A 23,054-nucleotide genomic window follows, 5' to 3' on the forward strand; every position below is an offset into this window, starting at 1 on the left:
AAAAAACAGGAAATCTGTGCTTACATTTTTTTTTCTGTGGCTGTATATGCCCATTGTGTAAGGTTGTGATATACAAGAGCTAGACGTTCAACCTATAATAAATACGGGCAGCCATGTGTTTGATTGGTGATTTACCGATTTTAAGGTGTTTTTGTGTAAAGTAACTGGAGGTAACGTGAAGCATTTTAAAAGCTTTCGGTGGTGTTTTCTTTATATAAATCTCCACCAATGTTAAAAATATTGTGAAAAGCAGGGTTGTGCAGAGGGGATATGAAACTAGACAGAGCACGAGCCCCGGCCCCGGTCCCAGCTTCAAAACCCTAGCCATGCCGAGTAGAGCCTCCTCGGCCCCGGTGAACCCCCTTCCCCAGTTCCTGGACCCTTGGCTGGCTTGCAGGACAGGGGGCTCCCGCACCCTGGGACGGAGCACGAGCCCCAGGCCTGGGCCCGGTCCCATCTTCCGAACCCTAGGCAGGCCGAGGAGAGCCTCCCCGGGCCCCAGTGGACCCCCCTTCCCCAGTGCCTGGACCTTCAGCTGGCTTGCAGGTCAGGGGGCTCCCGCACCCTGGGATGGAGCTAAAGCCCCAGGCCCAGCTTCCGACCCCTTAGCCAGGCTGGGGAGAGTCTCCCAGGGCCCCAGGGGACCACCGTCCCCAGCGTCTGGACCCTCAGCTGGCTCGCAGGATGGGAGGCTTCCGCACCCTGTGACAGAGCACGAGCCCCCAACCTGGTCCCAGCTTCTGAACCCTATCCAGGCCGGGGAGAGCCTCCCTGGTCCCCAGTGGACCCCCGTCCCCAGCACCCTGACCCTCTGCTGGCTTGCAGGATGGGGGGCTCCCGAACCCTGGAACAGAGCACGATCCTCCAGCCCGGTCCCAGCTTCTGAACCCTAGCCTGGACGGAGAGAGCCTCCCTGGGCCCCGGTGGACCCCTGCCCCCAGCACCCGGCCCCTTGCTGGCTTACAGGACAGGGGGCTCCCACACCCTGGGACACTGGGACGGAGCACAGGCCTGGACCCTCGGCTGGCTTGCAGGGCGGGAGATCCCGCACCCTGGGACACTAGGAAAGAGCACAAGCCCCAGGCCCAGCTTCCGAAACCTAGCCAGGCCGGGGAGAGCCTCCCTGGGCCACGGTGGACTCCCGTCTCCAGCACCCAGACCCTCGCCTGGCTTGCAGGACGAGAGGCTCCCGCACCCTGGGACACTGGGACGGAGCACGAGCCCCGGGCTAGTTCCCAGCTTCTGAACCCTAGCCAGTCTGGGAAAAGCCTCCCAGGGCCCCAGTGGACCATCGTCCCCAGCGCCCGGCCCCCTCTGGCTTGCAGGACAGGGGGCTCCCACACCCTGGGACACCGGAACGGAGCACAAGCCACGGGCCCAGCTTCCGAACCGTAGCCAGGCCGGGGAGAGACGCCCTGGGACCTGGTGGACCCCCGTCCTCTACCCGATGGCCTGCCCGGGGAGCCCATTTTTCTCAACTATTCTTACAGAACTTTGGGAAAGGACAAAAGTTGGAGTTAGGCTGGCTGGCCGGCAGGCCGGTCATCTGGTCACCCAGCCCGCATGGTCATCTGGTCACCCAGCCGGCAGGGTCATTTGGTCGCTCAGCCAGGCGACCAGATGGTCCGGGACGACCAAGCGCCCAGATGACCTGGGAGGGTGATATACCCAGTCGCCCTTGCAGTCCGACAAGGGGGGGCCAGGCGCACCAAGGCAGCCGCTCGGGATGCTTCTTATCCGGGGCCTCCCACAAACCCGTGTTACCCCCTCCACGTCCGTTCCGCCAGCCCGGCGGCAGAGGGACGCACCCCTGGTAAGGTGGAGGAGGGCGTCCACGACAAAAGCTTGCTTCAGAGGATGACTTTCAATAGATCGCAGCAAGGTAGCTGCTCTGCTACTTATGAAACCCTGACCTAGGATCAGGTCATCTACGAATGATTTAGCACTAGGTGTCCCACGAACATGTGGTGCAATAGGGGCGGTGGAGGCAGCCCCCTTCAGCCCACACTCCGGTTCCCAAGCGAGCAGCTCTACGCACCGGCCCCCTGAAAGAGGCCGGCTATCCCAGCCCAACCGAGGCTCCACAGCACTGAGGTATGGTTACGGTTTAGGGAGGATTCTGACTTGGAGGCGTTCAGTCATAATCCCACGGATGGAAGCTTCGCCCCGTTGGCTCCTCAGCCAAGCACATACACCAAATGTCTGAACCTGTGGTTTCTCTCGTACTGAGCAGGATAAAAAATTGCAACAACACATCATCAGTAGGGTACAACTAACCTGTCTTACGATGGTCTAAACCCAGCTCACATTCCCTATTAGTGGGCGAACAATCCAATGCTTGGTGAATTCTGCTTCACAATGATGGGAAGAGCCGACATCGAAGGATCAAAAAGCGACGTCACTATGAACGCTTGGCCGCCACAAGCCAGTTATCCCTGTGGTAATTTTTCTGACACCTCCAGCTTGAAACCCAAAAAGTTAGAAAGATCGTGAGGCCCCATTTTTACGGTCTGTAGTCATACTGAAAATCGAGATCAAGCAAGCTTTTGCTCTTCTGCTCTGCAGGAGGTTTCTGAGCTTGCCTTAGGACACCTGCGTTATCGTTTGGCAGGTGTACTGCCCCAGTCATACTCCCCACCTGCCACTGTCGCCAGAGCGGGTTGCGCCATGTGGCCACTGGGTTCTTGGAGCCAGAAGCGAGAGCCCCATGGGGCTCACCCCCGCCTCACCGGGTAAGTGAAAAAACGTTAAGAGTAGTGGTATTTCACCGGCAGCCCAAGGGCCTCCCAGTTATCCTACACCTCTCATGTCTCTTCACAGTGCCAGACTAGAGTCGAGCTCCAGAGGGACTTCTTTCCCGGCTGTTTCTGTCAAGCCCATTACCTTGGCTGTGGTTTCGCTAGATAGTAGGTAGGGACAGTGGGAATCTCGTTCATCCATTGATGCATGTCACTATTTAGATGACGAGGCATTTGGATATTTTTGTACCACCTTGCGGCGGCTCATTCTGGATTATTGGTTAGCTGTCCATCAGCGTCAACGCTTCCAACATCACACTGGCTCCGGAGTCCAACCACAAAATTGCATGCTGACCTCACGGAACTGGGAGCTGGATAGCGTCTGGAGATGTTACCTATGATAGCCATTTTGTCAAGTCCGGTAGTGGGGGAAAGTTTTTGTGAAAAGACAGCGCCCCCTCGCCATCTTTACAGGGTTTTGTTTCACCAGAAACTACCCCATCTGGTAATGTGTTCGTACGTTTCGCCATTTCTCCGAGCATGCTTGCCCGAGCTGCACTGGGCAGAAATCACATTGCGTTAACACTCGCCTCAGGCCTTCGCGATGCTTTGTTTTAATTAAACAGCCGGATTCCCCTGGTCGTTACCAGTTCTATGTCAGCTGCTAGGCGCCGGCCGAGGGAGAATGCCGGCCCCGTATCCCCGGGGAGGGACATGGGGAGAGGCGACCAGCGCAACTGGGGCAATCCACAGGAAGGGCCAGGCTCGCGTCCAGAGTCACCGCCACCCCAGAGGGAGGCACCTCGTTGAGCCGGAATGCGCGTCCAGCCCCGCTTCGCGCCACAGCCCGTACGAGCCAGCCCTTAGAACCAATCCTTATCCCGAAGTTACGGATAGGCATGGGCGGAAAATCCGTTCCGCTCGCGGATTTTGCGGATTTTCGGGAAATCCGCAATCCGCGAGATTTGCGAATTTCCTGCAAAATCCGCAAATCCGCGAGCAGCGGATTTTGCTCGCACTGTTCGCACTGTTCGCGTGAGTTCGCGCCCCGCGAATAAGTGCGAAATTGCAGAAATACGATCTAAGCAAAACTGAAAGTAACTACTTACCAGGTTCAAAAGTTCAGGCACATCATTAGTAGCCATTTCCTGTAGTGCTTCCTGAGGGGCCCCTCCAGAGTTCAGTTGCCAGTTGAAACTATTATGTGACCCTGCTCTGAACCTCAGAATAGTTACACATATGCCACAAAGGTCATGAATTACAGCTAAGGGAGACAAGCAGGAGCCAGGCTGGAAGTTAAAATCCATTAATCAGCCCCTAATTCATTATTGTCAGTTGGGGCAGGGCAGGTGTTGTAACTAATTTTGCAACAATGAAAGCACTTAGCAAGTGCAAAAGATCACTAATCAGGGCGCACTAAGGAAGCAGGTGCCAGCTAAAAAAATATTCTGTGACACATTAATCAGCCCCAAATTAATTCAGGTCACTTGAGGCAGGGAAGGTGTGCTTTGCTTTGCCGAAAATAATGTACACTGGACAACCAGAGGGTGTGGTGATGAAACAGAGGGTGGCATGGGTGGGCCAGAGGGTGGCATGAGTAGTCAGAGAGTGGCAGTGGTGACAGAGAGTGGCAGTGATGAAGAAGAGTGTCCCAAACAGGTTGGACACGTAGAAACAACAAGTTCGCAAAACTTGCGACCCGACAGGTAAGTTCGCAAATTGCGAAATTGTAAAAACCCTCGCGAACTGGCAGAAACACGGGCGAACACAAAAAAAAAAAAAAATCCGCAAATTCGCGGGAATTCGCGGATTTTGCGGATTGCGAGTTCGCAAATCCGCAAATTCGCGGATTGCCAATCCGCAAAATCCGCTCATGCTTAGTTACGGATCTGACTTGCCGACTTCCCTTACCCACATTGTTCCAACATGCCAGAGGCGGTTCACCTCGGAGACCTGCTGCGGATATGGGTACAGCCCGGCACGAGATTTACACCATCTACCCCGGATTCGGGGATCTGAACCAGACTCCCTTTGGATCGGCCAAGGGCAATGGAGGCCATCGCCCGTCCCTTCCGAACGGCGCTCGCACATCTATTAGGACCGACTGACCCATGTTCAACTGCTGTTCACATGGAACCCTTCTTCACTTTGGCCTTCAAAGTTCTCGTTTGAATATTTGCTACTACCACCAAGATCTGCACCTGCGGTGGCACCACCTGGGCCCTTGCCCCGGGCTTCTGTGCACAACGCAGCGGCCCTCCTACTCGTCACAGCTTAGCCCCCGCGGCTCACAGCGCTTTCGACGGCCGGGAATGGGCCCGACTCTCCAGCACCATCCATTTTCAGGGCTATTTGATTCGGCAGGTGAGTTGTTACACACTCCTTAGCGGATTCCGACTTCCATGACCACCGTACTGCTGTCTATATCAACCAACACCTTTTCAGGGGTCTGATGAGCGTCCGCATCGGGCGCTTTAACCCGCCATTCGGTTCATCCCGCAGCGCCAGTTCTGCTTACCAAAAGTGGCCCACCAGGCACTCGCATTCCATGCCAGGCTCCATGCCAGCGAGCCGGGCTTCTTACCCATTTAAAGTTTGAGAATAGGTTGAGATTGTTTCAGTCCCAAGACCTCTAGTCATTCACTTTACCAGATAAAACTGGGAGCTCCGAGCGCCAGCTATCCTGAGGGAAACTTCGGAGGGAACCAGGTACTAGATCGTTCAATGAGTCTTTCGCCCGTATACCAAGGTCGGACGACCGATTTGCATGTCAGGACCGCTACGGACATCCCCCAGAGTTTCCTCTGGCTTCGCCTTGCCCATGATTCCAAAAGGAGGGGACGAGTGGGGGGGCTAGTTTAAAGAAGTCTAACATACAAGCCCCAGAAGACTGTATGCAAAGAAGGTATGAAATTCCTCAGAAGCAAGAGACATGGAGAGGAGATACTATACGGTGAGGGTGGTCAAGTGTAACCACACACCTAATCAAAGATATGAAATAAGGGGAGAATCCCCTTTGCAGGACTAGGGCTCTCACACACCCAGCAACCTAGGTGTCAGGCTTCATCATATGAGCCTGCCCCTGGTCAGGTCGGCGCTGCAATACCTGATGGGCTCCCAAACCGGGGCTCTTTAGCGGGGATCTTTAGGTCCTGCTGGTGGGTGCAGTGGGGGTGAGGGGCCTAGTGTGTGTAGATGTAAAGGAAAGTGGATTAAAACAGGTCAGTTAGTCCTAACCATTATTTTATTCATAAGGTAAACCACCTGATTAAAGATATATCGAGAGTGGCAGTGTACTAGATGCAATGTGTCTAGTCATGTAGCCCTACTCTCAAGTGATCAACATGTTTTCTGCCTCTAATGTCAGGGGCATCTGGTCACTTCCTCAGGATCAGAGTGAAAACTATCTACACTACGCGGTCAAGTGAAATCTACGTACCACGTTCTCAGGTCAGTGACCTATCATGTTAGCTAGAGTTGCTAGCAACAGCACCTGCTAGCAACAGTACATCGGTGTTATACAATGAACAACAATGTGGGTCCCGCGTGTGAGCACGCCGAGCCTGCGACCTAACCTGCCGCCAGAACTCAGGCATGGTTCACCATCTTTCGGGACCTATCACGCACGCTCATGCTCCACCTCCGCGACGGAGCGGGCGAGACGGGCCGGTGGTGTGCCCGCCGCCGGAAGCACGGCGGGATTCCACCTCAGCCGGAGCTTGCCGGCTCTCACCTTCATGGCGCCACAGGGTTTCACTCGGCCCAACCGACTCGCGCACGTGTTAGACTCCTTGGTCTGTGTTTCAAGATGGGTTGGGTGGCTAACCGACATCGCCGCAGACCCCTGGCGCCCGTCATGGGCTTCCCCACCCGGTGGCGCAACGCGATCAGGCGCACTGAGAACAGTCTACCCCAGTCGACTGTCACGCCCGGGAGCAGGGGGCCCGTCCGATGCCGACCACTGGGGGTCGCGTAACTAGTTAACATGGAGGAGTCTCGTTCATTATCGGAATTAACCAGACAAATCGCTCCACCAACTAAGAACGGCCATGCACACCACCCACAGAATCGAGAAAGAGCTATCAATTCGTCTCCGGGCTGTGTGTGGTTTCCCGTGTTGAGTCAAAGTAAGCCGCAGGCTCCACTCCTGGTGGTGCCCTTCCGTCAATTCCTTTAAGTTTCAGCTTTGCAACCATACTCCCCCCAGAACCCAAAGACTTTGGTTTCCCAGAAGCTTCTCGGCGGGTCATGGGAATAACGCCGCTGGATGGCTAGTCGGCATTGTTTATGGTTGGAACTACAATGGTATCTGATCGTCTTCGAACCTCCAACTTTCGTTCTTGAGTAATGAAAACCTTCTTGGCAAATGCTTTCGCTTTGGTTCGTCTTGCGCCGGTCCAAGAATTTCACCTCTAGTGGCACAATACGAATGCCCCGACCGTCCCTCTTAATCATTGCCCCAGTTCCGAAAACCAACCAAATAGAACCGGAGTCCTAGTCCATTATTTCTAGCTGAAGTATTCAGGCGACCTGCCTGCTTTAAACACTCTCATTTTTTAAAAGTAAACGCTTCAGACCCCCACGACACTCAGTCAAGAACATCAAGGGGGCGCCGCGAGGCAGGGCCTGGGACAAACGGTAGCTCGCCTCGCGGCGGACCGCCAGCTCAGTCCGAAGATTCAAATACAAGGTTTTTAATTGCAGCAACTTTAATATACCCTTTTGGAGATGGAATTACCGCGGCTGCTGGCACCAGACTTGCCCTCCAATGAATCCTCGTTAAAGGATTTAAAGTGTACTCATTCCAATTACAGGGCCTCGAAATAGTCCTGTATTATTATTTTTCGTCACTACCTCCCTGAGTCAGGAGTGGGTTATTTGCGCACCTGCTGCCTTCCTTGGATGTGGCAGCTGTTTCTCAGACTCCCTCTCCGGAATGGAACCCTGATTCCCCTGGGCCTCAGACACGGGAAGGCCCACCGGAGCTCTTGGGCCCGGACACCAGTGGGAGGAGGACTGCCTGGGACCCATGGAGCCCGTCCCGGGCACTTTGCCATGCCGTGGGCCGGAGGATGGAGCCCACGCCCCCAGACAGAGGGGAGGTGTTGTCTGGGCAAAGACCGGTCCCCGGAAAAGAACCACCAGCCCAAGGGTTGGTGTTCCGTCATACCTTGCCCCTACTAATCAGGAGGAAAGCCACCCCTCTTTCTGGGAACCCGTATGCACGAGAGACTCAGGGGACCCTAAGCCCGGATGCGCCCGACCTCCTGGAGCCTTGGCTGGGATCGGGGAGGCAAATTAGCCCCCATCGGGACTTTGAAGGTAGCCCCGCCATCTGGTCGCCCCATTGGAAAGCATTGCGAGCGACTAGATGGCGAGGTGAAAGGTGTGACCTGATGGCCGGGACCAAAAGGACTCCCATCTGCCCGCCCGAGCCTTTGGGGTAGGGCTCCCACCCCCCCACGCAGGGCACAGGGGCTCCGCCTCTGGGAGGGCTCAGGGATCCCAGCTGGGCTTCAGTCAAGGGGAGGCCCACTGGAGCTCTCGGGCCTGGACTGTCCAGGACCAATGGAGCCTGTCCCGGGCACTTTGCCACGCCATGAGCCGGAGGAGGGAGCCCCCCGGATGGAGGGGATGTGTTGTCCCGGCATACGGAAACCGAAAGGACTCCCATCAGCCCACCCCGATGCTTCGTGGTGGGGCTCCTGCCTGCCCACGGAGGGCTCGGGGGCTCCGCGACCAGAGGGGTTCGGGACCCCGGCTAGGCCTCAGGCATGGGGAGGACCACCGGAGCTTTCTGGCCCAGATGCCGAAGGGAGGACTGTCCGGGACCAATAGAGCCCGTCTCGGGCACTTTGCCATGCCGTGGGCCGAAGGAGGGAGCCCCTGGACGGAGGGGAGATGTTGTCCGGGCATAGACCATCTGGTCCCCAGCAAAGAGCAGTCCAACCTAGGGGGTGGTGTTCAGGCATACCATGCCCCTACTAATCCGGAGGAAAGCCACCTCTCTTTCTGGGAACCCATGTGCACCGAGAGACTCAGGGGACCCTAGGCCCAGACGCACCCGAACTCCTGGAGCCCTGGCTGGGATTGGGGAGGCAAATGAGTCCCCATCGGGATTTCCAGGGCAGCCCGGCCATCTGGTCGCCTCATTGGAAAGCATTGCATGTGATCAGATGGCCGAGGGGAAAGGTGCGACCATATGCCATCTGCCCACCCCGAGCCTTTGCAGTAGGGCTCCTACCTACCCACCAGGGCTCGAGGCTCTGCGTCCGGGAGGGCTAGGGGACCCCGGCTGGGCCTCAGGCACGGGGAGGACAACCGGAACTCTCGGGCCCGAACGCCCGGGGGAGGACTGTCCTGGACCCATGGAGCCCGTCCCGGGCACTTTGCCACACCGTGGGCCGGAGAAGGGAGCCCCCGCCAGGATGGAGGGGACCGAAAGAACTCCCATCTGCCCGCCCTGAGCCTTCGTGATAGGGCTCCCGCCTGCCCACAAAGGGCTCGGGGGCTCCGTGTCCAGGGGGGCTCTGGGACCCCAACTGGGCCTCAGGCATGGGGAGAACTACTAGAGCTCTTTGGCCCGAACACCAGGGGGAGGACTGTCCTGGACCCATGGAGCCCATCCCGGGCACTTTGTCACGCCCTGGGCCGGAGGAGGGAGCCCCCGGATGGAGGCGAGGTATTGTCCGGGCATGGACCATCTGGTCCCCGGCAAAGAACTGCCAGCCCAGGGGGTGGTGTTCCGGCATACCCTACCCCTACTAATCCAGAGGAAAGCCACCCGCTTTCTGGGAACCTGTGCACACAGAGAGACTCAGGAGATCCTAGGCCCGGACGCACCCAACCTCCTGGAGTCCTGGCTGAGATCGGGGAGGCAAATGAGCCCTCATCGGGGTTTCCAGGGCAGCCCGGGCATATGGCCGCCCCATTGGAAAGCATTGAGTGCGACCAGTTGGCCAGGGGAAAGGTGCGACCAGATGGCCGAGAGCAATAGGACTTTCATCTGCCCGCCTGACCCAAGATGGGCCTCAGGCACGGGGAGGACCACTGGAACTCTCGGGCCCGAACGCCCAGGGGAGGACTGTCCTGGACCCATGGAGTCCATCCCATGCGCTTTGCTACGCCGTGGGCTGGAGGAGGGAGCCCCCACCAGGACGGAGGGGACCGAATCTCATCTGCCCGCCCTGAGCCTTCGTGGTAGGGCTCCCACCTGCCCACACAGGGCTCGGGGACCCCGGATAGGCCTCAGGCACGTAGAGGACCACCGGAGCTCTCGGACGCCCTAAGGAGGACTGCCCTGGACCCATGGAGCCCGTCCTGGGCACTTTGCCCACCGTGGGCCGGAGGAGGGAACCCCCGGACGGAGGGGAGGTGTTGTCCGGGCATAGACCATCTGATCCCCAGCAAAGAACTGCCAGCCCATGGGATGGTGTTCCGGCATAACCAGGGGAGGACTGCCTAGGACCCAAGGAGCCCGTCCCGGGCATTTTGCCATGCCGTGGGCTGGAGGAGAGAGCTCCCCGTACGGAGGAGACATGTTGTCAGGGCATACAGGACCAAAAGGACTTTTATCTGCCTGCCCCGAGCCTTGCCGGTAGGGCTCCCGCCTGCCCACTCAGGGCTCGGGGGCTCCGCATCCAGGAGGGCTCTGGGACCAGGCTGGGCCTCAGGAACATGGAGGACCACTTGAACCCTTGGGCCCGGACCCCGGGGAGGACTGCCCGGGACCCGTGGAGCCCATCCCGGGCACTTTGCCACGCCGTGGGCTGGAGGAGGGAGTCCCCGCCAGGACAGAGTGGGGGTGTTGTCCGGGCATAGACCATCGGGTCCCCGGCAAAGATCCGCCAGCCCAGGGTTTGGTGTTCCGGCATACCCTGCCCCTACTAATCCGGAAGGAAAGCCCCCCTCTTTCTGGGAATCCATGCACACCAAGAGACTCAGGGGACGCGAGGCCCGGACGCGCTTGACCTCCTGAAGCCCTGGCTGGGATCCGGGAGGCAAATGAGAGCAGATGGCCGAAGGGAAAGGTGCGACCAGATGGCCAAGACCAAAAGCCCTCCCATCTGCCCGCCCGAGCCTTCGCGGTAGGGCTCCCGCCTGCCCACGCAGGGTTCGAGGGCTCCGCGTCGGGGAGGGCTCAGGGACCCCAACTGGGCCTCAGGCATGCGGAGGACCACCGGAGCTCTTAGGCCCAGACGACCAGGGGATGACTGCCCAGGACCCATGGAGCCTGTCCCGGGCTCTTTGCCACACCGTGGGCCAGAGGAGGGAGCTCCCTGGACGGAGGGTATGTGTTGTCCGGGCATACGAGACCAAAAGGACTTCCATCTGCCTGCCCTGAGCCTTCGCGGGGAGGGCTCCTGCCTGCCCACACAGGGCTAGGGGGCTCTGTGTCCAGGGTGGCTCAGGGACCCCAGCTGGGCCTCAGGCACGGGGAGGCCCACCGGAGATCTCGGGCCCAGACGCCTTGGGGAGGAATGCCTGGGACCCATGGAGCCCGTCCCGGGCACTTTGCCATGTCGTGGGCCGGAGGAGTGAGCCTCCGGACGGAGGGGAGGTGTTGTACGAGCATAGACCATCTGGTTACCGGCAAAGAACCCCCAGCCCAGGGGGTGGTGTTCCAGCATACCCTGCCCCTACTAATCGAGAGGAAAGCCACTGCTCTTTCTGGGAAACCTTGGGCACCTAGGAACTCAGGGGACCCTAGGCCCGGACACGCCCGACCTCCTGGAACCCTGGCTGGGATCGGGGAGGCAAATGAGCCCCCATTGGGACTTCCAGGGCAGCCCGGCCATCAGGTCACCCCATTGGAAAGCAATGCGTGCAACCAGATGGCCGAGGGAAAAAGTGCGACCAGATGGCGGGGATTGAAAGGAATCCCATCTGCCTGCCCCTAGCCGAGCCATAGCGATAGGGCTCCTGCCTGCCCTTGCAGGGCTTCAGGGCTCTGCATCAGGGATCCTTGTCCCGGGCAGGTGGACACTTGGCAGGCTGCAGGACAGGCTCTCCAACACCCCAGGCCCTGACCAAAACCCAGGCCCCGGGGCCGGACCCTGCTTCTCAATACAGCCAGGCCAGGGAGATCGGGGAGCCTGCCCGAGTACGAGGGACCCCTGTCTCGGGTACACGGACCCTCAGGGCGTGCGCTCAATTTCTACACATTTTTTCCATAATTCTGCGAAAGTTGCATAACGAAATTTCCGCCCAGCCCTCGAAAATAGCAATCCGTGGGAGGGAGACATTCAACATTCAGTACATGTGTGCAGCCACTGGAAGATTAGCTAAAGTGCAGAAGACAGGAATTTTGTTATCTGCAGAGCCATAATTAACAAGCAAGGATGGGGGAGTGGTCTGGGGTATAGTTAAAGGTATAATGGAGGAAGCACATTAAGGATGAATAGATGAGATGGCCTCCAACATCCTCGAGAACCTGCCAAATCTCACTGAAGTGGATGCAATTATAACGGATGTATGACGGTACAACGCGTACCGTCACAACGCATACCTTTACCACGCGGCCGTGACAACGCAAGTCGTTACCACGACTTGCGTTGGGGGCGCGGATTTCGAATAGTATAATTTACTATTCTAACACTAGTTCCCGTGGACCCTAGGGAAGGTGTTGGGATAGTAAATTATCTATTTGTAATCCTTTCGTGACCTCCAGCGCAAGTCGTGGTAACGACTTGCGTTGTCACGGCCGTGTGGTAAAGGTACCGCGTTGTAAAAACATTGTGGTAAACGATGTTTACCAATTATAACATAGCTAATAGGAGCGCATGGAAAGTCCACATGAAAGAAGCTGTCTTTGGGTGTTTTTCTGAACGCTGCTAGTGGGCACTCGATGCATGCCCTCGTCCCCCCTCCCAAGCCTCTCTGAGTGGGACTGGAGCTAATGTTCAGGCCCACTGCTCCAGAACTGACGTTCAGGTGCACTTTCAGACATGTTGGCCTTTAAATATATTTTATGTTGCTCTAATGCCTCTCACGATAATGTACTTATCTCAGAGAAACAGCCAGGCGAACATACACAAACAATGCACACTGTCACACAGATATTCATGCGTGGACACACATGTACAAAGACATGACGAAACATTCATCAATGTTTTTTCACATGGTGTGCAGTAGTTGACCTCCTGTACAACATGGCTTACAGTAAAAATAAAAGCACTATAACATTGCCAGCTTTGACTGTGTCATAGCACTTTTTATTTACTTTAAGCCATGTTCCGTAGCAGCTCAACTGTTGGGCAACAAGTAAAAACAAGCATTTGCAATGCAATAGGTCTAACATTTTTTTTAAGAGTTGAAGCTCTTACTGTTGGCTTTTTTTCCTCTGGCCTTCGTAGCGTTATAATTTAGTCCAATTAATTCCAGGGAATCAGACATACCAGTACCAGAATGCAGTTGTTGCTGAAAGCGTTAATCTTCCTGCAGAGCTTGAGGATGAGCCCAGGACACAGTAGGACATTAGGAGTGGGGGGGAGGCAGAAGAGCCTGGGAAAGCTGCTGTTGAAAAAAGCATTTGCAGTACAATAGGTCTCTAATTTGGGAAATTTAGAGCTCTCTGTGCTAAAAATGCTGAAAAGGCAGTGCAGTATGTTTTGTGGGTAGTCTTTGCAACAGGGAGTCAGCCAGGATTTAAAGGTGCAGGCAGCGGGCAATTGGAGGAGTGGGCCGGTAGAACAGCATGCACATTAAAGGGACAGTGAGCTGCGAACAGTAGACCCACAGGAGCCAGGAGCGCAACACCCATAGGTCTACAAGGGCTTCATCCATCACCCCCAAGTGCCCCCTCCCCCCTGTCGTGTGTCTTAGGCAGAGCTACTGTGGGCTCGACTGGGCAGTGTCTGGAGTCTCATCTCAGGCACGCTCGAGTTTCTCACAGGTCTTTAAAGACCATTTGCATATTTACATACCGTTGTAAAGTGGTTACCGAGGCTTTGTTTTTTTTCTGGTTGCAGTACTCCATAGGCTATTTCTTTACATTTATATTTAACTTTTACTGCTGTAGTGTGAGAAAGCATTTCATGAAAAGGAATATGAAGTAGGATTGCCAAAAGAAAAATACCAGCCATTTGTTCATTAAAGAGCCTGCAAAGACCTCCTCTTGACAATGATGGGGTGATAAACAAAATAGTATGTATTCATTTGTAATTTGACTTTTCTGAGGAGGATTTGGGTACAGAGGGGGGTGGAGGCGTCTGAAAAACACTGCAGCAGCTTTTGGTACAGGGGGCCGATATTGCAGGACTGCTGCAAAACTGGCCCCCACCCTTCCGGCCTAACAAAAAATCACCCGGTGCACGTTATGACTGGTCCGGCATTAATAGTTTTATTTACATCTGAAACCCTCTGCCAGCCCTCAATAACATGTTCAATTACTTCAAGTGTCTGGCAATACACCCTGCATTCAGACAACATACTCCTCATTCTCGCCCTTCACTTTCACCCAGCACTCACAGTGATCACAATGTACTCACACTGATCCCCATGCACTTATGCCAATCTCCATGAACTCACACCGTTCTCCCTCCACTTACCCTGCCATCACATGAGCACACCGCTCACTCTGCACTTACAGTGATTACTCTGCACTCACAATGCACTTGCGCTGTTCACCCTGTACGTCACCTTGCAATCACATGAGCACACAACTCACCCTGCACACATGTGAAACTTTACTCACCTGTCCCCCTCACTGCTCACTCTGCAATCTCACTCGAACAAGCCCATCATTAAACCATACATCCATTCGTCCTACTCTGTACTTACACCCGTACCCAAATTCATATGATTACCTCACTCACACTGCAGTCACTCCTCTCACCCTACTCTCACAGTGTTGCATCGCTAACAGTGCACCCACATGAGCACGCCTGTCACCCACAGAGTGCAGAGTTAATGTGCCTGCTACAAAGAACGTGTACCATGCGGATCAGAACTGAGTGTGAGTAAACTAAGAGTAGCCCTATAAAAAAATGAAATGTTTGTCACAAAGGGGCAATAGAGAGACGAGGTGCATTATTGGTGACTGGAAGTGAGAGAATTCATGGAAAAGAAGGAAATGGGGGAGGGGCGCCCAAAAAAGACTGTTGCACTGTGCACAACCAGTGCTAGGGCCAGCCCTCGCTAAGAGTCTTAAACCCGACCCCGAACCCCCGAAGTTCGGGTCTAGTTGCACCCCTGACGGGGGACATTGTTAAAGAGCAACATAACTCACTGTTGAAAAAGAAATAAGAATGTTTTTAAAGTTGATTTAGGCGAGCAGCGTAGCACAATAGAAAGGCCCGCAGCCGCAAGACCCACATTACCCCAATAATGGGGTCTAGTATTTTCGGTCAATTTCTGTTTTGGTTTGATATTCTTGTATTTTTAAAAGTCCCACATATAGTGTGGATTATTAGCAACAGAACAATTACCCGGAAATTGTTTCCTAAGCACCACCCCAGAACTCGCCCCTGCCCCTTTCATTCTCCCTATTTTTGCCATACATTTTTGGAGGAGGCGGGTGATTTCAAAACATTTTGCTTAGGTGGGATGGAGGTATGGGGGTCACAGCAAAACAGTTTGAAAACATCTGGTTCAGGTTATGGATGGCTGTTATAATGGGGCACAAATGAGAGCTGAAGCCAGTGCGAGTTTTTCCTAGTGCCTGTCAGGGTGACCTAGTTTAGGACACCCCCGCGCCGCACGGCCACCAGCTGCTGCTTGTGCCTCTTGCCTGCCTCGCTGCCCCTGCCGCGTGACCACGCCCCCTGCCACCGAGCGGCGTGGTCTCCTGCGGTCTAGCGCTGTGCTCGCCTGAACAGCAGGCTCCTGTACCCCGTTCTCTTGCTGTGTGCCCCTCTGCCTGTTGAGTATTATTTTGTTCATTTGTATTGTGCTTACTGTATTTTTCGCCTGTCCCCCTGTTTCTCGCTCCCCCCGGTCTCCTCCCTCCCCGCTCCCCGCTTCCCGCCACCGCCGCTAACCACGCCCCCTTTTCTTTCTGTACCCTCCCCACTCCCGCCTCCCAGCTGCTCCGCCCTCCCTCGCACTTGGCCATATATGGCGACCATGCGACGGAGGTGAGTGTGACCTAGTTTAGGACACCCCCCGCGCTGCACAGCCACCAGCTGCTGCGTGTGCCTCCCTCCTGTCTCGTTGCCCCTGCCGCCGCCGTGTGACCACGCCCCCTCCCACCGAGCGGCGTGGTCTCCTGCGGTCTAGCGCTGTGCTCGCCTGATCTGCAGGCTCCTTTACCCCGTTCTCTTGCTGTGTGCCCCTCTGCCTGTTGAGTATTATTTTGTTCATTTGTATTGTGCTTACTGTATTTTTTGCCTGTCCCCCTGTTTCTCGCTCCCCCCGGTCTCCTCCCTCCCCGCTTCCCGCCACTAACCACGCCCCCTTTTCTTTCTGTACCCTCCCCTCTCCCGCCTCCCCGCTGCTCCGCCCTCCCTCGCACTTCGCCATATATGGCGACCGTGCGAACGCGCAGCGCTAATGCGCAGCGGGCGCGCCGATTGTGCGCCGAAGGCGCGCCAAAGGTAAGCCCGTCTGCGCCCGTCCGCGCCTGGACCGCGCCCAGCGCCCGAACCCTTGGCCCCCTCCGACGGAAGACGACCCGACTGTCCTACGACGCCACCGAACTCATCGCACTCAACACCGGCGTGATCCCTGGATGCTACCGAGCCACTCCAAGGCGCACCCACGGACCCTTCAACTGCCACGCCTGCAAGTTCACCTGCATCCGGACCTGCCCCGCACCAGCACCCGCCAAGCCGAACACCAGCAGCAACCACCTCAAGTGCATCCTGCTCAACACCCGCTCCGTCCACAGGCACGCCATCGAACTCTGGAACCTCCTCGACACCACAGCTCCTGACGTTGCCTTCCTCACGGAAACCTGGATGAACGACTCCTCAGCACCCGACATCGCCATCGCCATCCCAGAGGGATACAAGATCACCCAAAGAGACCGCGTCAAACAGACGGGAGGAGGCATCGGCATCATCCACAGGGACACCATCCACATCACGACCAACACCGACGACACCCTGACAACCGCCGAACACCTGCACTTCCAGATCCGCACCGACCCGAACACCACCCTCAGAGGCACCCTGACCTACCGACCCCCGGGACCACGCACACAATTCAGCGAGGACATCGCCGACTTGGTCAGCCCGCATGCGCTCCCCTCCGCTGACTACATCCTCCTGGGGGACCTCAACTTCCACCTGGAGAACAACAACGACCACAACACCATCACCCTGCTCGACAACCTCGCCAACCTCGGATTCAAGCAGCTGGTGTCCACCCCACCCACCTCGCCGGACACACACTCGACGCCGTCTTCTCATCCAGCAAAGACATCGCTTTCAGCCACGCCACTGGACTCCACTGGACGGACCACAGCTGCGTCCACTTCACCTTCAGAAAAACGACGATCCACCACCACCAGCAACAGGTTGCTCGAAGAAGCTGGAACAAGATCACAGCCGACCAGCTCGCCGCTTCCCTGAGCCAGCACCCTCCCGCCAGCTCAGCGAACCCCAGCCAGGCCGCCGACAACCTCACGAAGTGGATCAGCAACTGCGCGGACGAACTCGCCCCACTGAGGACCCCGCCCAGCAGACCCGGCAGCAAGAAGGCCCCATGGTTCACCGACGAACTCAAGAGCTCCAAGAAGAATTGCCGAGCCCTCGAGAAAGCCTGGAGAAGGGAACCAACACCGGACAACATGACCGCCCTCAAGCTTGCCACCCGGAAGCACCACCAACTGATCCGCGCCACCAAGAAAACTGCTTTCAAGGACCGGCTGGACAACAACGCACACAATTGCAAGGAACTCTTCAACATCGTGAAAGAGCTCTCCAACCCCAACGCCGGAAACAACGACATCACCCCATCGCAAGACCTCTGCAATTCCCTCGCCTCCTACTTCCACAACAAGTTAGCGGACATACACAACAGCTTCAGCACTCAACCGACGCACGCCACGACCGAACCACCGCCCCCCACCACCACCCTCTGCGCCTGGACTCCGATCAGCACCGAAGACACCGTCCGCATGATGAACTCCATCCACTCCGGATCCCTGACCGACCCCTGCCCTCACCACGTCTTCAACAAGGCCGACGCTGTCATCGCACCCCACCTGCGGGACATCATCAACACCTCCTTCGACACCGCCACCTTCCCGGAGAGCTGGAAGCACGCCGAACTCAGCGCCCTACTAAAGAAACCTACAGCGGACCCCACCGAACTCAAGAATTACCGCACCATCTCGCTCCTCCCGTTCCCAGCCAAAGTCATCGAGAAGACCGTCAACAAACAGCTGGCCGCCTTCCTCGAGACGAATGGATCCCTCGACCCCTCACAGTCTGGCTTCCGAGCCAACCACAGCACCGAGACCGCCCTCATTGCTGCCACCGATGACATCCGAGCCCTGATGGACAACGGAGAAACAGCGGCCCTCATCCTCCTAGACCTCTCCGCGGCATTCGACACTGTCTGCCACCGCACCCTAGTGCAGCGCCTTAGCAACGTCGGAATCCAGGAGAAGGCACTGGAATGGATCATCTCCTTCCTCGACGGAAGAACACAGAGAGTCCGTCTACCACCGTACAAGTCAGAGGCCACCGAAGTCATCTGCGGCGTCCCTCAAGGATCCTCGCTGAGCCCCACCCTCTTCAACGTCTACATGAGCCCCCTCGTGGCCATCGCACGCCAACACAACCTCAACATCATCTCCTACGCTGACGACACCCAGCTGATCCTCTCCCTGACCAACGACCCCGCCGCCGCCAGAGCCAACCTTCACGAAGGGATGAAAGACGTAGCCGAGTGGATGACGACCAGCCGCCTGAAACTGAACTCAGACAAGACGGAAGTCCTCATCCTGGGTTCCTCGCCCTCCGCCTGGGACGACTCCTGGTGGCCCCCCGCCCTGGGCACCGCACCCAAACCGACAGACTACGCACGCAACCTGGGCTTCATCTTGGACTCCTCCCTCACCATGACCAGACAAGTCAACGCCGTCTCCTCGTCCTGTTTCAACATCCTACGCATGCTACGGAAGATCTTCCGGTGGATCCCCACCGAGACCAGGAAGACGGTCACCCAGGCCCTCGTCACCAGCCGACTGGACTACGGCAACGCCCTCTACGCCGGAACCACCGCCAAGCTCCAGAAGAGACTCCAGCGGATCCAGAACGCCTCAGCCAGACTCATCCTCGACATCCCACGACACAGCCACATCTCCGGACATCTGAGAGACCTGCATTGGCTCCCCGTCAACAAAAGAATCACCTTCCGTCTCCTCACCCACGCACACAAAGCCCTACACGATCAAGGCCCGAGCTACCTCAACAACCGCATCAACTTCTACGCTCCCAAACGTCATCTCTGATCAGCCAGCCACGCCCTCGCCGCTGTCCCCCGCATCCGAAGAACGACAACAGGAGGAAAGTCCTTCTCCTACCTGGCCGCCAAGACCTGGAACTCCCTCCCGACCTGCGCCTGACCCAAGACCACCTCTCCTTCAGGAAGAAGCTCAAGACCTGGCTATTCGAGCAGTAGCAGCCCCTCCCCCCCCCCCCCAAGTGCCTTGAGACCCTCCGGGTAAGTAGTGCGCTCTATAAATGTCTGTGATTGATTGATTGATTGATAAAAGTGTTCAGAATCATCCAATCATTGGCCCCTCTGCAGAGCTTATAGAGTAATAGGTACCAGGTGTCAATTGTAATACTATTTGAAAGTGTGTGAAGCAGGTACACAGCAATCAAAATACAGACAAGGAGAAAGTAAAAGAAAAGGGATTGCTTGCAGGTTAGTGGGTGTGTGCAGGGCAATGGTGAAGTGAAGAAGATGCCAGGAAGTATGTGCAGGGGTGTGAGATATGCAGATGGATGGTTTTAGAAAGATGGGGGGAGAGAAGGGCCATAAAGTGTTCTAACAGAGATACTGAAAAGGAAATAGGTATGAATGGAAGAACGGGAGCGATTAAGACTCCGAAGACCTCTACTCATTACACAGACCTCAGTAATGTTTAATTCACACACTCAAACTTCAAAAATGAAAAATGTACAATTCTAATTAGTGTCAACAAAATCATTGTTACTTATTTGTCTTATACAGTTAATAAGCATTGTCAAAGCCCCTTCTGCTTACCACTGCGAAACAGGTTCTGCTAGCACATTGGGGTACACAAATCCCTCGGGATACATGAATTTGCTGTGTGCTAGCATTGAGAAGCTGTCCAGGGCGACAAATGGCCAGAAAAGTGTTTTTGAAAGCAAGGCCAGCTTGTAATCACCCATATGATACAAAACTGTTGGGATGTGACATGTCTAAGCCGCTTGAGGTTGCTCAACATTTTGGAAGAAGAAATAAGTATCGATTGGACGCTCACTCATGATATAAACTTTCTTCATGGAGGTAAATAATACTTGTGTAGAATTCACCTGTTGGAAAATGGGAAGCCAGTCTTGCTTGGTTAAATACACGGAATGTGAGATAAATGACAGGGGGTTGGACATTTCTGTTATGTTGATGTTTATTTATCACTTTAAAACCAATAAAAAGCTACTGAAACAACCGCTATGCTCTTCCTGAAGCCAACAGTATCAGGGGGGAAAACCTCACCAGGGTTGTGACTGAAGGTAACAAAGTCACGGTTTTGTAGAGTTCTGGTAGACTTCCAGATGCTGTCTGCCTCCAAATTATGCTTGTGTTTTTGAATAGGAGATTTCTTATTGCTAATAGCCCGTCTATGTGACACGTTTTTATTCTTGATTTTCAAGCCCCTGTTCAGTCTAGTACATTTAGGAAGTACAACACAATAAATAATTTTAAGAGGAAGAGCCAGAAGGATATTTCCAAAAACGCATGCAATTTAGATTTTAAAAAAGTGCCCTTTAAAACACTGATCCCTTGAAATAAATTCAATTACGCTTCACCTGCAAAAAAAGAAGAAAAAAAGCATTGTCAAAGCCAATAGATCCAGCGTATTTTAGGCCTATGTCAGCTGTTGGTAATTATATGTCCGGATGTAATAACAGAAAGCTCACATAGACAAAATAAATACTAGTCAGATGGCTGCAATGGGAAGCATGGGGTATTAATGTACACGTTTAAAGTCATGCTCCTAAATTGACTTAGGCCCGACTATTGGAAAGGATTTCTAGTTTTGCTTCTTGAGACGCGCTCTTTATAGGTACCCCGCCCCACAAACTTTTTAAATATAATTAAAGTTGTGCCCACATTGCCCGTCAGTGGCGTCACTAGGGTTGGTGTCACCCGGTGCGGGTAACTCATGGTGTCACCCCCTCACGACTGGTGCACAACACATTTTCCAGTAACTCATGGTGTCACCCCCTCACGACTGGTGCACAACACATTTTCTATTACATATTTAACTGTATTAACTTTCAAAGCATAGTAAATCGTAGATGATGACCTGACATAAGCATGCCAGAAAGCATGGAAATGTCACACATAAGCACCCATGCCATAAACCGCGAAAATGCTGCATATAAGCACCCAGGCCATTAACCGTGGAAATGTCCTCAGGTCAGAAAGCATGGACATGTCACACATGAGTACTTAGTCTCAGACCAGAAAGCATGGAAATGTCACACAAAGGCACTGTGGCCAGAAAGCATGGAAACGTCACACAAAGGCACACAGGTCAGAAAGCATGAAAATGTCAAACGAGGGCACCGAGGCCAGTGGCGCTGGAACCATTTTCAGGGAGTTGTCCTAAAAATTACCACTCTTCCCTTCACCTCTCTTTCTCTACCTCTTTTTTCTGTCCCTCTCTCATTTTTCTATGCCCCTTTCCCAGTATCAACCCACTCTCCCTTCCTCACCTACAACCATCTCTCTACAGCTCCTTCTCTTTATGAACTTTTATATCTCACCTCTTACTCTCTACCTCTTTACCTCAACCACTCTCTAGCTTTGTTTCACTTTCAGATCTCTTTCACTATCTCACCTCTGTCTTTTTGCTTCACCTCTTTTCTCTCAGCATCTCCTCTTTCTGCCCTTCAGCACTCTAATTCTACCTTTCTTTCTACCTCTCTACACCTGACTTATCATTCTACATCTCACTTCACATTTGACCTCTTTCTTCTCCTCACCCTGATTTCTCTAGCTTGCACCCATTTAGTTCTCGTACTGTAACTGCTTACATTATACCTGCCACTGCTTTCACTACTTCTCTCTGCCTCAAGTGCTCTCTTACTAATCTCTTTCTACTTTCTACTCTCTGTCTAACTCACCTCGCTTGTACCCTACTACCACTCCCTAAAGTTTCTTCGCTATATTTCTTATTGTCTCTCCGTCTAACGGGCATCTCTAGAGGAGGGCTAGATAGGACAAACTGTGCAATAAAGGTGACCAAACTGCAGAGGTGGCTCCAAGTCCAAAGCACACGAATCTGCATGCACCTGAAACATCTGACAATCCCACAGTCTCTGGTTCCTCTCTTCTCTTTGTGGGCACTTAAAAGGCGCAGCATGAATGCTCTATTTTTTAACTGGTAACCCCATAACGTCGATTTTACCTCCAACAGACCAGAAACCCAAAAGAGAAATGGCACAGCCAGTGTACCCAGAGAAGCAGGGCCCCAACCGAGGGAATGACCAAAATAATAAATCACAAGTCAGCAGAAACACAAATCCACAGCCAAAAGCACTGGGACATAAAAGCTGCCAGGATGGACAATAAGGCAGCTGGATGAAGACCGGCCAGCAAAGCAGGCATATTCAAGCCAAAGCAGTTCACTTATAGTTACTATGTTTATTTCATTTTGTCCTCTCTACCAATTTATTGTAAAGCGCTCTGATATCCTTCGTGATCTTGTTTGCGCTATATAAAACATTATAAATAAATAAATAGTATACGTATGAAGTGAACTGTGAAGTGAACCACCTGCAAGTGACGAGTTCAAGGAAAGGACTGCTCCCTGCCTTGAGCAATGAATCATGCAGACCAGCCGTGTGCAACTGCAAGCACATGCACGCCCAGGTCAGGACTAGCCTAGGAGGCTGGAAGGGCGGGCCGGACAGGGCCTTCTATTTAACCATTACCACAGTCCCCAGGCCTATCGTGACTGCCCAAGGAAGAAAGCTTTAGGTGCACTAGACCCTGAGAGGGCCGTGTTTTCATTTGTGCGCCCGCTGCGCACCACAGAGACCAGGCTGTAAAAATTCATGGGACACGCAGATGACCATTGACGTTTTTTCTTTTGCATTAGTGCCACTGCACTGCCACATTTCTAACTTAGTTCATTCATTATATTTAATTTATAAATGATATTTC

At 54.5% G+C, this 23,054-nt stretch overlaps 2 pseudogenes; both read right to left on the reverse strand.

The window, feature by feature from the left end:
• Positions 1-1,840: 1,840 nt before the first annotated feature.
• Positions 1,841-4,662, reverse strand: LOC147701014 (28S ribosomal RNA; annotated as a pseudogene).
• A 3-nt stretch (positions 4,663-4,665) lies between these two features.
• On the reverse strand, positions 4,666-6,534 carry LOC147701015 (28S ribosomal RNA; annotated as a pseudogene).
• Positions 6,535-23,054: the final 16,520 nt, after the last annotated feature.

Source organism: Lissotriton vulgaris, chromosome 7 (genome assembly GCF_964263255.1).
Source record: "Lissotriton vulgaris chromosome 7, aLisVul1.2, whole genome shotgun sequence".
In the NCBI taxonomy this organism is placed as follows: Eukaryota; Metazoa; Chordata; class Amphibia; order Caudata; family Salamandridae; genus Lissotriton; species Lissotriton vulgaris.